We start from the raw sequence: 10,370 nt of genomic DNA, 5'->3' as shown, positions 1-10,370 counted from the left end.
ACCCCTGCCAACATCCATTGTAATTCACCCAAATCCTGAAGTTCTTCATTAGAGGCGGGTGCCCGGTTCCACTTGCAATCAGACCCGAAGGTCTTTAAATCGTTGGAAAACCTTTCTTTTATTAAGCATTTCTTCTCCTTTTCGAGTCTGAATAGTTTGGGAAAAATTTCCTTCAGTGGCTGGTCGGTAGCCCACTTATCGAGCCAGAACCTGATGGAGTCACCCGACCCATATTTGCCTTTGAATAAACTGTATAGAGCGACTTCTTGTACCTTCACTTTACTTACACAATTCACAATAGCCTTCCGCGTCCCTGTCAAAGCTCTACAGCAAGGCACCCGATCCCAACACCTTTTTGTATTATGAATTGAGTTGATTACCCTTTTCCACAGAGTGCCCTGCTTGTTGTGATATCTCCACACCCATTTAGCCAAGAGGGCAATGTTAGAATCAGCGAGTTTACACAAACCCAGCCCACCTGATTCAATTGGTGAAGCAACTCTATCCTATGATACCCAATGGATTTTTGTGCACTCCTTCGACCCTCCCCACAAAAATCTTCGAATAATAACCTCAAGGCCTCTAACAACTGTTTCAGGAACCTTAAACAATGAGAAATAATACAATGGCAGGCTTTCAATGACAGCTTTAACAAGGGTAACCCTCCCAGCCATCGAAATTAACTTTGCTTTCCATAACGCCAATCTTGACTCCATTATATTTAACAAAAAACCCCAGCTAGCTACTCTATTCATATTGCCCCCGATGCGAATCCCCAAATGGTCAAATGGTAAAGTACCTTCTTTGCATTTGAACAGCCCCGTAACCCTTTTAACTTTTTCGTTACTTACCTTAACCCGAAAAAGGAATGATTTACTAATATTAATATTAAGACCCGAGACCAGGTAAAAAACTCTTAAAAGTCGGGAAATTTTCTTAAGATTTTCGATCTCCCACCCTCCAATAAATGTGCAATCATCGGCATAAAGCAAGTGAGAGATAATCAGACCTTGATTGGGAAGTTGTATACCTTCGAAAGCCCCTACCTCGCATAATTTTTGCATCCAGCAAGACAGAACTTCCATCACTAGAAGGAAAAGAAACGGTGACAAGGAGTCCCCTTCTCTCAACCCTTTTTGGCATTGAAACTCGTACGTTGGTGCTCCATTAACTAAAACCGAGGCCCGAGCTGATGAAATTATACCGAGTATCCAACTACACCAACGGGCAGGAAATCCCATTTGTTGCATCACTGACATGAGAAAGTCCCAGTTTACGTTATCATATGCCTTATTAAAATCAATCTTCAGAATTAAGATCTTTTTTTTTTCTTTCTTAGCCCATGACACAACCTCGTTCAAGATAAGTGGTCCTTCAAGAATCAACTTGTCAGTCAAAAACGCCGTATGAGTTTTAAAAATCAATGGATTTAGAACCTTTTTAGGCGGGCCGTCAAGATCTTGGATATCACTTTGTTAATGATACCAATCAAAGTGATGGGTCGGTAATCATTTAGCCCCGTCGGGTCCTTGACTTCGGGGATGAGTGTGATAAAAGCAGATCCGCAACCCTTGTTGATGTTGCCATCCTCGAAGAACCTGTTGAGAATGCTTCTGAAATCGTTCTCCATTTTTGCCCAATACAACTACAAAAAAGGCCTTCAGAGACTGAAAAATAAAGACTCATTTTCCTGTTTTATATAGGGTGTTACTTTCTACGACTAAGCTATAGTAACTGAATAATTAACAACGATTGATTTTTCAGTCTCTGAAGACATTTTTTTTTGTAGTGGGTTAACATCTAAGGAGAACTTCTTTATGACCTGGTAACCGTACTTATATATATACATTCTATATTTATCATGAAAATATTTCAACAGTTTGCAAAAATTATAAACTGAAACAAATTTACATGACCCATGGCTCGGGCCCTAATGACGTTGTTTAAAAGTCAACAGGACATGGTCAATGATAATCCGTTGGAAAATGAAATGGAAAGTCAAAAACTTAACCGAATACAAAGTATATGACAAGTATGATTATAGCGTCGACAAGGAAGTGGTGAATTGAAAATTTTAAGTGAATTATTTAGATTTTTTGAAAGTGAATTTTGTTAATTAAAAGAAAGTTTTGGAAGGTTGATTTTAAACTACAAAAACTAAATAAGGTAAATGACAAATAGATAAAGCAAGTAAACAAATAAAGCAAATAAAATGATCAGATATCTAAAATATGTTTACTTAGACATGCTTCCCCCTTTTCGTAATGGTCATGGTTAATTTGACTAAACAATGTAAACCGGGTTGAACACTTTTTGTGGGACTTGACCTTAGTTTGAGTAAAAACGTGACACAAACATTTAAAACAATTGCCTAGACGGTCATCTACGACAAAATACTCAAACGTTGAAATCACTACAAACAATAAATATAAGTATTGCGGTCACAAGTATTCCCCATTCCCACCGTTTGGCATGAAAAACAACTCAAGAGGCTTGGATTAAAATACAATTTGGTGTCCTTTTATGCATCTAATCCAAGCTAAAAAGTTATAGAACATTTAGATGGTCATCTTTTAATGCAATTACAATTCATTAATTTAACAAATCACATTCAACTAATCAATTCAAAAGGTAACTTATGGCTTTACGGTCATAAACGCCATCGTGAACAATTACCAACATATACAAGTCCATTCAATCAGTGAATCACAATGCACTTACACATATCATGTTATCCTAGTTTATTAGTCAAAGTATGACCTAAAAAGTCAAAACTCACAAGTAAGTGTTAATCAACCATTATCAAAAAGAGAAAAACATAATTGCCTAAGCAAATATACCAAATTAACTACTCAAAAAGTCAAAATCCATAGCATAAATACAAATCATCACACATAGACATGTAATCAGCACACTAATAAAGGTTATTGCATAATCAAGACATACGAATCATAAAAGGTAACACAACTCATATCACCATTGTCATTCATTAGCATTTACTTTGTGTTTATGTTGAAGTAAGGTTAAGGAATAAAAAAAAAGATAAGGGTTGAAAAAGTTTTAAAAGGGGGTGAGGGGAGGTGGGGGTGGTTAGTGCGGGAATAAAATAAACATTAAAAAAGAAAAGATAAAGGTGGAAAGGTTTTAAATGGGCGTGAAAGGGGTAGGTGGATGGTGGTTAGTTCAAGAATAAATAGACATTAATACCTTCACATATGAGAGGCATTTAGACACTTGACGATCCTCTCTAATGGATCCATTTTAGACTACGGATGTAAAAAACTTTTTGATTTAAGGACCCCAAATTAATAGTAAATCTGAAAAGAAACTCTTATTGCAAAAACATACAAAACATAGGGGAGCAAAATTGCATTTAACTTTACTTTTTCATTTTGGTTTTTTCATAAAATGTACACTAGTTTTACTATTTTAGTCTTAATGTAATTTTACACAATTAGTTACTTAAAAAAGTTTATAATTACTTAATGATCGCAGATTAGTCAACAAGTACTCTGACTTTATGAGTAGTAACATAAGTGAAAACTAAAATTGTTGTGCATAAAATAAGGATAAATGAGTGAGAACCTTCTGGTCTCATGTACCGAATAGGTATCCTGAGTTACAGGGTCGTCCATGAAGATTTATAAATGTAGGCCGAGAGCAAAAATAAAGGCCCATAAGCTAAACATAACAAATTATATTATATAAATTAATTTCTAAAACTGACAATAAATGTTATATCAATAAATTAAATATAAAGCCCAAAGACAAATAAAATTTTAATAGATTTAAAACAACATAAAAAACCTAAAGGAATGACAAACAACTATGTCATTATTTTTAAATAACAATAATGATTTATATATATCATTTAATAATAATGTATTATTTATATGCATACATATTACAATAAATAATAAACAAAAGTAAATACTTGTCATGTCAAATAAATGAAAAGTGGAACAATGAAAGATTGAAAAGGCGCTGTTTGATTCGTTCCGAGTTTCCGATAAGTAATGATAAATCTTTTTTTAATCAAATAAAAGATATATACGTGGGTTTTTTATGGGTTAAACTATAGTATGTTTAGTTTTTAGATAAATGTTAGAGTTTACAATAGACTTAAATAATTACACAAGATATACATAACAATAAACTAGAAAAAATCGGGCCTCGGCCCGTCGGCCACTTTGGCCACCCTCTAAACCGCCCCTGCTGAGTTACTACCGCATAGACTATAGCCTGGTGACTCCCTAGAGAACTAGGTGTGAGGGAATCTGCTTAACAAGAATTCAAACCCGCATCTTTTAGTTGCCTAGAAATCTTTGTTAAGGAGCGGTATAAGTTGTATAACTGGATTTTACCCCACTGATAATTGTTGTACATACAATAAAGATAGTATATATGTAGTTTTTCTAGTTATTATACATGGTTCCACACTTCCACTTGCAAGATAAAGAGCTACTAATCCTCTACAACAAGTCAGTAACCAACACGGGTATCAGCTATAAATGTGGGGCAACAAGCTATGGACATTGCATTACAAGAAGCTATAGTAGAGGTAAGTATTGCTTCATTGCTTGGGGCTATTTACGAAATTACTTTTTTGTAATATTTTGTTTTTGAGATGTTTATTGTCTTAATTAGGTTTGGTACATGTGTTATGTTTAAAAAAAAAAAAAATTCAGTGATGGCGACTTAACCGGTGAAAATTAACAATGTCCATGCTTTTTAAATAGAGTGGTGATAAGGAGACCTACTAAGTAGGCCTAAATATTAGCCTAACTCTAAATTTGCTAAGTTCATTATTAACGTAAAATTAATATTATTTTTATTCCAGTTTTACCCCATGGTTAATTTAGTGAATTTTATTTCCATTTATCCCCCTTTCATTATTAACTTCTTTTTTGCGGTTCCTTGTTTATAGACAATTAGCTTTAAACCTTTTGACATTTTATTATTTGCTATGTATTTTTTTTCATTTTGATAAGCATGTAACACCATACATGAAAACAAACATAGCTATAACAATATAACAATAATAATGTAGCACACCTCTAAAAAAAACATAATTAATTTCATTATAGAAACGCTTAATTAATTGAAAAAAAAACATTATTAGATATAAGATATGTGTAGCACACCTTTAAAAAAAACATAATTAATTCATCATATAGAAAATATTAAATATACATCATTATGTCCAATTTAATCTTTGATCAGTTAACAATTTACAGGTTCAAAACTTTTGTACGATTACTACAAAAACATAATTGCGATGAGAAGTAAAATAAAAGAGAAGCAAAAAGATGAACTAATTAACATGGAATACAATATATAAACTAGACCGAAAGCAAAACCAAGATCATAACTATTGGAGTAAAATATATTGTAATAATTATTTTTCAACTTTTTATATGACATAGATCACTGGTTTCACTTATAATTTACATTAAGGTTAAAATATATTTTTTCTTTTGAATGGTAGAAAAATACTTGCATCAAATAAAGATACGTAAAAAGATTTATAATGTAGGCACAAGATGACAAAATTGCTTAATGGTACTTTAAAGGGTATATCAGTAATTAAACATAATAATTAATGGGCTTTTAGAAAATAATTACAGATTACATTTGTAGATTGTTAGGCTTATTTTTAGGTGTAATATTTAGGCCTCCCAATTATTTTTGTTTTAAATATAGAATGTGATTTGCCTCTCATAAATATTATCTCGAGCTACACAAAAAACCGGAACTGATAAATTAGTAGTTCCTCATGTGATCAACTACTTCATTCGTTATTTCAGGTAGTGAATTCGATTCTTCTAACTTTAATCATCATATCATAGATTTTAAATCGTGTCCACGTCGGACTTATGAGACGCTAGGAGTTGTCTGGTCCGGGTCACATTGAAATAGATCCGAAGTTATCCGACTCCGATCGTCAGTTGGAACGTCACATTACGGCCCAAATTCATTTATCATTCTTGGCCCATCCATGTTTCATATTCTTGGCTTTCCTCTTTTATCAAAAGTGAACAAATACATTATAAATGATCTTTTTTTATTCAAAGAAATTGACAAAAGAAAAATTATTATCCTTTTTATTTCAAAGTAAGAGTCTATAATCTATAATCAAAAATATAAAATTTAAAATTATATAATCTATACATTATGTAACAGAAAATGATAATATCATCTCTACTTTATTTTTTAGACTATCATATGGAAAGAATATTCCCACTATAACTTATAACCAAACTATAAATTTAAAAAACTGTGACTTGACGAACCATGAACTAGGATATGATGAACAATTAACCATATGAACTATGACCATGAAATTTTAACCCCAAAACTATTAAACATAGCCCACACACTGACACACGGCAAAAATAATGAACCGACGTTTCTAACGAATTGAAAACACAGACTAATGGAACCACAAACCAGTTAGACTATGAATAAATACACTACAATGTATACAACTCAGAACAATGAACTACTTGAAAACATGAAAGCATTAAGACATTCGGTTATGGAGAAAACACTGCAAAGAGTATTATCTAGTCATACTTTTTTTTTTTTTTCATTCTTCAAAGGTGAAAATTTTTGACAATTTGTTTACACCTAAAAAATATGTAACAAATCTCCACATTTATAAGTATAAAATAATTTCAAAGATTATAACTATGTTCATACTTATGAGCTTGAATAATGTTCAACTTTATGCAAGGCTTAAGTGTACATATCACTTTGTAACACTTATTTGCTTCATGTTCCTTTTCGTAATCTTACGTAAAATATCTGGTGTTACAAGTTGAATTTTATAGAATTGTAAGTTTGAACTTTTTTTCTTCCACATATATAATTGTGTAAATGTGAAAATTATGTTTTTACTTGAATTTCTTTTCACTTGTAAATGTAAAGATTTTATAGACATTTTTAAATATGTGCAAATTGAAAAGAAAAAAATATATATACTATTTTAAAAATGTAAAAAAAATATATAAATAAGTGATATATTTATTATAATAATAAGATTTTGTTAAATGGAACCATAAGGATTGTAGTTAAGTAGCATAAAATATTTATGTACTTATCATAAATTTTAAGAGGAGAGATTTTGATATGAAAAGTAGGTAATATGAAAGAGAAATGATATATCCTTTTAATAAGTTAATAATCCTCCTAACACTATAACTACATGACAATTGACAAGTATACTCTACTAACTTTTTCTCCTAATTTTATCTATTAATTTTGTTGAATATCACAATCATATTCCAATTAAAAGGATTAATTATTTTATAATTAGAACAGGTGTCGACCATGGACCTTAGTCTTGATGAGTGAAGACAAAATTCACGATTTATAAAAAGGAAAAATAAAAAAATAAAAAGAAATGACACATCCCCAATCCAATATCACCACTAGGTGTGGGAAGCACCAAAAGTTCATATATTTTGTTTAATAGCCATAAATAGATATAAACTCCTGTAAGCATGTATAATTTTCGCTTTCTGTTATTCTTCTTATACTGTATTTCCCCAAACAACAACTCAATAACATAACCTTATAAGTCTATAACCAAAGACCACATTCTATCTTGCAAATTGCACTGAAAGGTGAACTAATACTAGGGCAAGGGGGAAGAGAAAACCCAACATTGCGAGCGAGCGGAAAGTTTTGTCCAAGTCCCTGTTTAAATCGCTTAGCCCAAATTAAGATCTCCCACCGGTGCTTTTGAAAACGTTTAGAAACTTGTATAATTTATTGACTATGACTATCAATTTTGAGGCCTATTTTGGGTTTCGTTTGTTTGTTTTTGTCATTTCTAAAGGTCCTAAATCTAACAAGCTAATAAGCTATCGGCAGTCATTGCTATTGCTACATACCGGTAAAATAATAATGATATAAACAAATTTACTTGGGATATATACAAATACTCTATGAAATTGATTATTTGAAACAAACATTTATACTTCAAGGGATATCTCTAGCGCGGACTAGTTAATACAACCTATGTTAGAGCTCCTATTGTCGAATTGTTACATGAAGTTTCAAGCGAAATTCACTTTAAAAAAGTTTAGCAAGAAAGAGAAAATATACTGAATATAAACTCTTGGGTAGATCTGGATTTGGGTCATACACAATATTCCAAAAAAAGAATACATAAGAAAGAGAAAGAGGCCCAAAGACAATCCCATGCTTTTGCTGTCCCTTATCACACCTTCTATTTTTTCAATTTTACCCTTGGGGGCCCATTTCCTTATTTTTGGACCATATTTCCTCATGCCATGTCTCTTATGAAAATTAATACTACATTATCAATAAATTAAATACTATACAGTCGTAACATTATATGCTTGCTAATCTTGAGTTACGAATCTTGATGTCGGGCTGGTCACAACAACAAATCCCAAATGAATCAGTGATGGTGGTGTTGGGTTGGCTAAGAGATTTTAGATTATATATGCTAACCCGACGATAATATGAGATTTCATTCGGAATCTTCAAAAATATTTTTGATTATCTATACTATATTAATAAACAAACTATCTATCTCCTTTTTTCAACTATTTACCTTTAAAATATCCAAAATACCCTTAATTTTCAACACATTCTTATCTCCCACACTAAATTTACCCAATATATCCCAAAAATATTTCACACCCATATTTATCCAAACTATCTATCTCCTTTATTAATTAATTTAAATATTTTCATTTAATATCTCTATAATATTTTTAATAAAGTTATTTATAAATTAAAGATACATCACTTAACCATAAAATAACTACACTAGCACCATCTGTTACCGCCACCGTCACTGCATTGCGCGGATACCCATCTCATGTAAATATCATCTCCAGTTGTTACTAAAAATATATGTAACCATCTTCACGTGATATAATAACTATATATATGTGCATGTTTGATAAAGTGGAAATATTTTGATTGACATCATAACACATGTCTCTTCTTTAATTATTTGATACTTGTAATGTTGTAAATCGTCCACATGAGTGTTCATTGGACAAATTGACGAAACTCATTTCGGTTAATTCAGCAATAACATAAAAGCGAAAATTATAGTTGCGCACCTCAAAATGCATCTATTTTTACACCATGTACGTAATTTAAATTTGAAACCAAATTTTTACATGACAAAGTGATTATTATTCTTGTACTTTTGAGAATTATTTTCAACGCTACTTTTGAGAAACTTAACGTATCAAAAACTTTTATCATACACTTTTTGGTTTTGATACAAACGATACAACTTGTATATAATCAATAGCATATGAGACCCATGAAATAGACCAATTAAGGCCGCTTATAGGGTTATAGGAGCTGTTCTCGGCCAACTCTTCCACGTTCAATTCTCACGTTTTTAACTTTAGCGCGAAAATGTGGGTGTCATGTCGTGGCCGTTCTCGAGAACCTTATTTTCACCACGGCGTCTTGGGCCAAATCGTGGCTTCATGTCTTGAAAAAGACGGCGAGAATGGCTGATCGAAAAGTGGGGTCAACGTTAAATTGTATAGTTCAATTTATATAGTTGCAACCATATACAATTATAAACAAGAGTAAATGTACAATATTTTTAAATTATTATTATGAGCATATAATATAAGTAATGTCATATCTTAGGATGATACTTTTCAAAATGTGCTAGCTAGGGCCTGGGAGAGTAGCAGGATATATCCTCATTCCGGGGTAGTAATCTTTTTGGAAAGGGTACCCTTGTTTCTATTTTCATTCTAAATTTAGTAACTTTGTATAGCAAGTCTAAATACCATATACTTTAAGTTTGTATCTATTGAATTAATGGTATTTTTGCACCTAAAAAAGTGCACACATGAGGTCTCAATATTTTTTCACTACTATATTCACCACAAAAGTCCATTGAGTTTCATTGTCACACCTCCTTTTCATCAAAGTTCGCCATGTGGCCTTTTTACTCACAATGGAGCTATACTAATTCATAAAATGACATAATATCAAATTACTATAAACTAATGCTTGCATATGATGTTCACATATTCTCTTGATAGCATTTAGCTACATGGGTGTTATATGTGTATTATTAGTTTAGTTAAGAACACGGCGTTATGAGTTCCAATAATTGATGTATTATTTGATTTCTTATTTATCCTTTTATGTGTCATAAAAAGGGAAAAGTGTTTCTTTCCACACTACCAAACAAAGTTTTAATTATTTCCGATAAATAAATATACATAGAATATTTTTATTGTAAAAAAATATTATTGATATTATAATCTTTATATCTAATAAAAAAAGATTATTTCCTATAAGTATTTTTAAAAAGTTTTTGATGTGTCAAATTCATATTTCACCTTAAA

This window comes from Erigeron canadensis, chromosome 1 (assembly GCF_010389155.1).
Source record: "Erigeron canadensis isolate Cc75 chromosome 1, C_canadensis_v1, whole genome shotgun sequence".
In the NCBI taxonomy this organism is placed as follows: Eukaryota; Viridiplantae; Streptophyta; class Magnoliopsida; order Asterales; family Asteraceae; genus Erigeron; species Erigeron canadensis.
Note: the sequence above shows the minus strand (reverse complement) of the source record.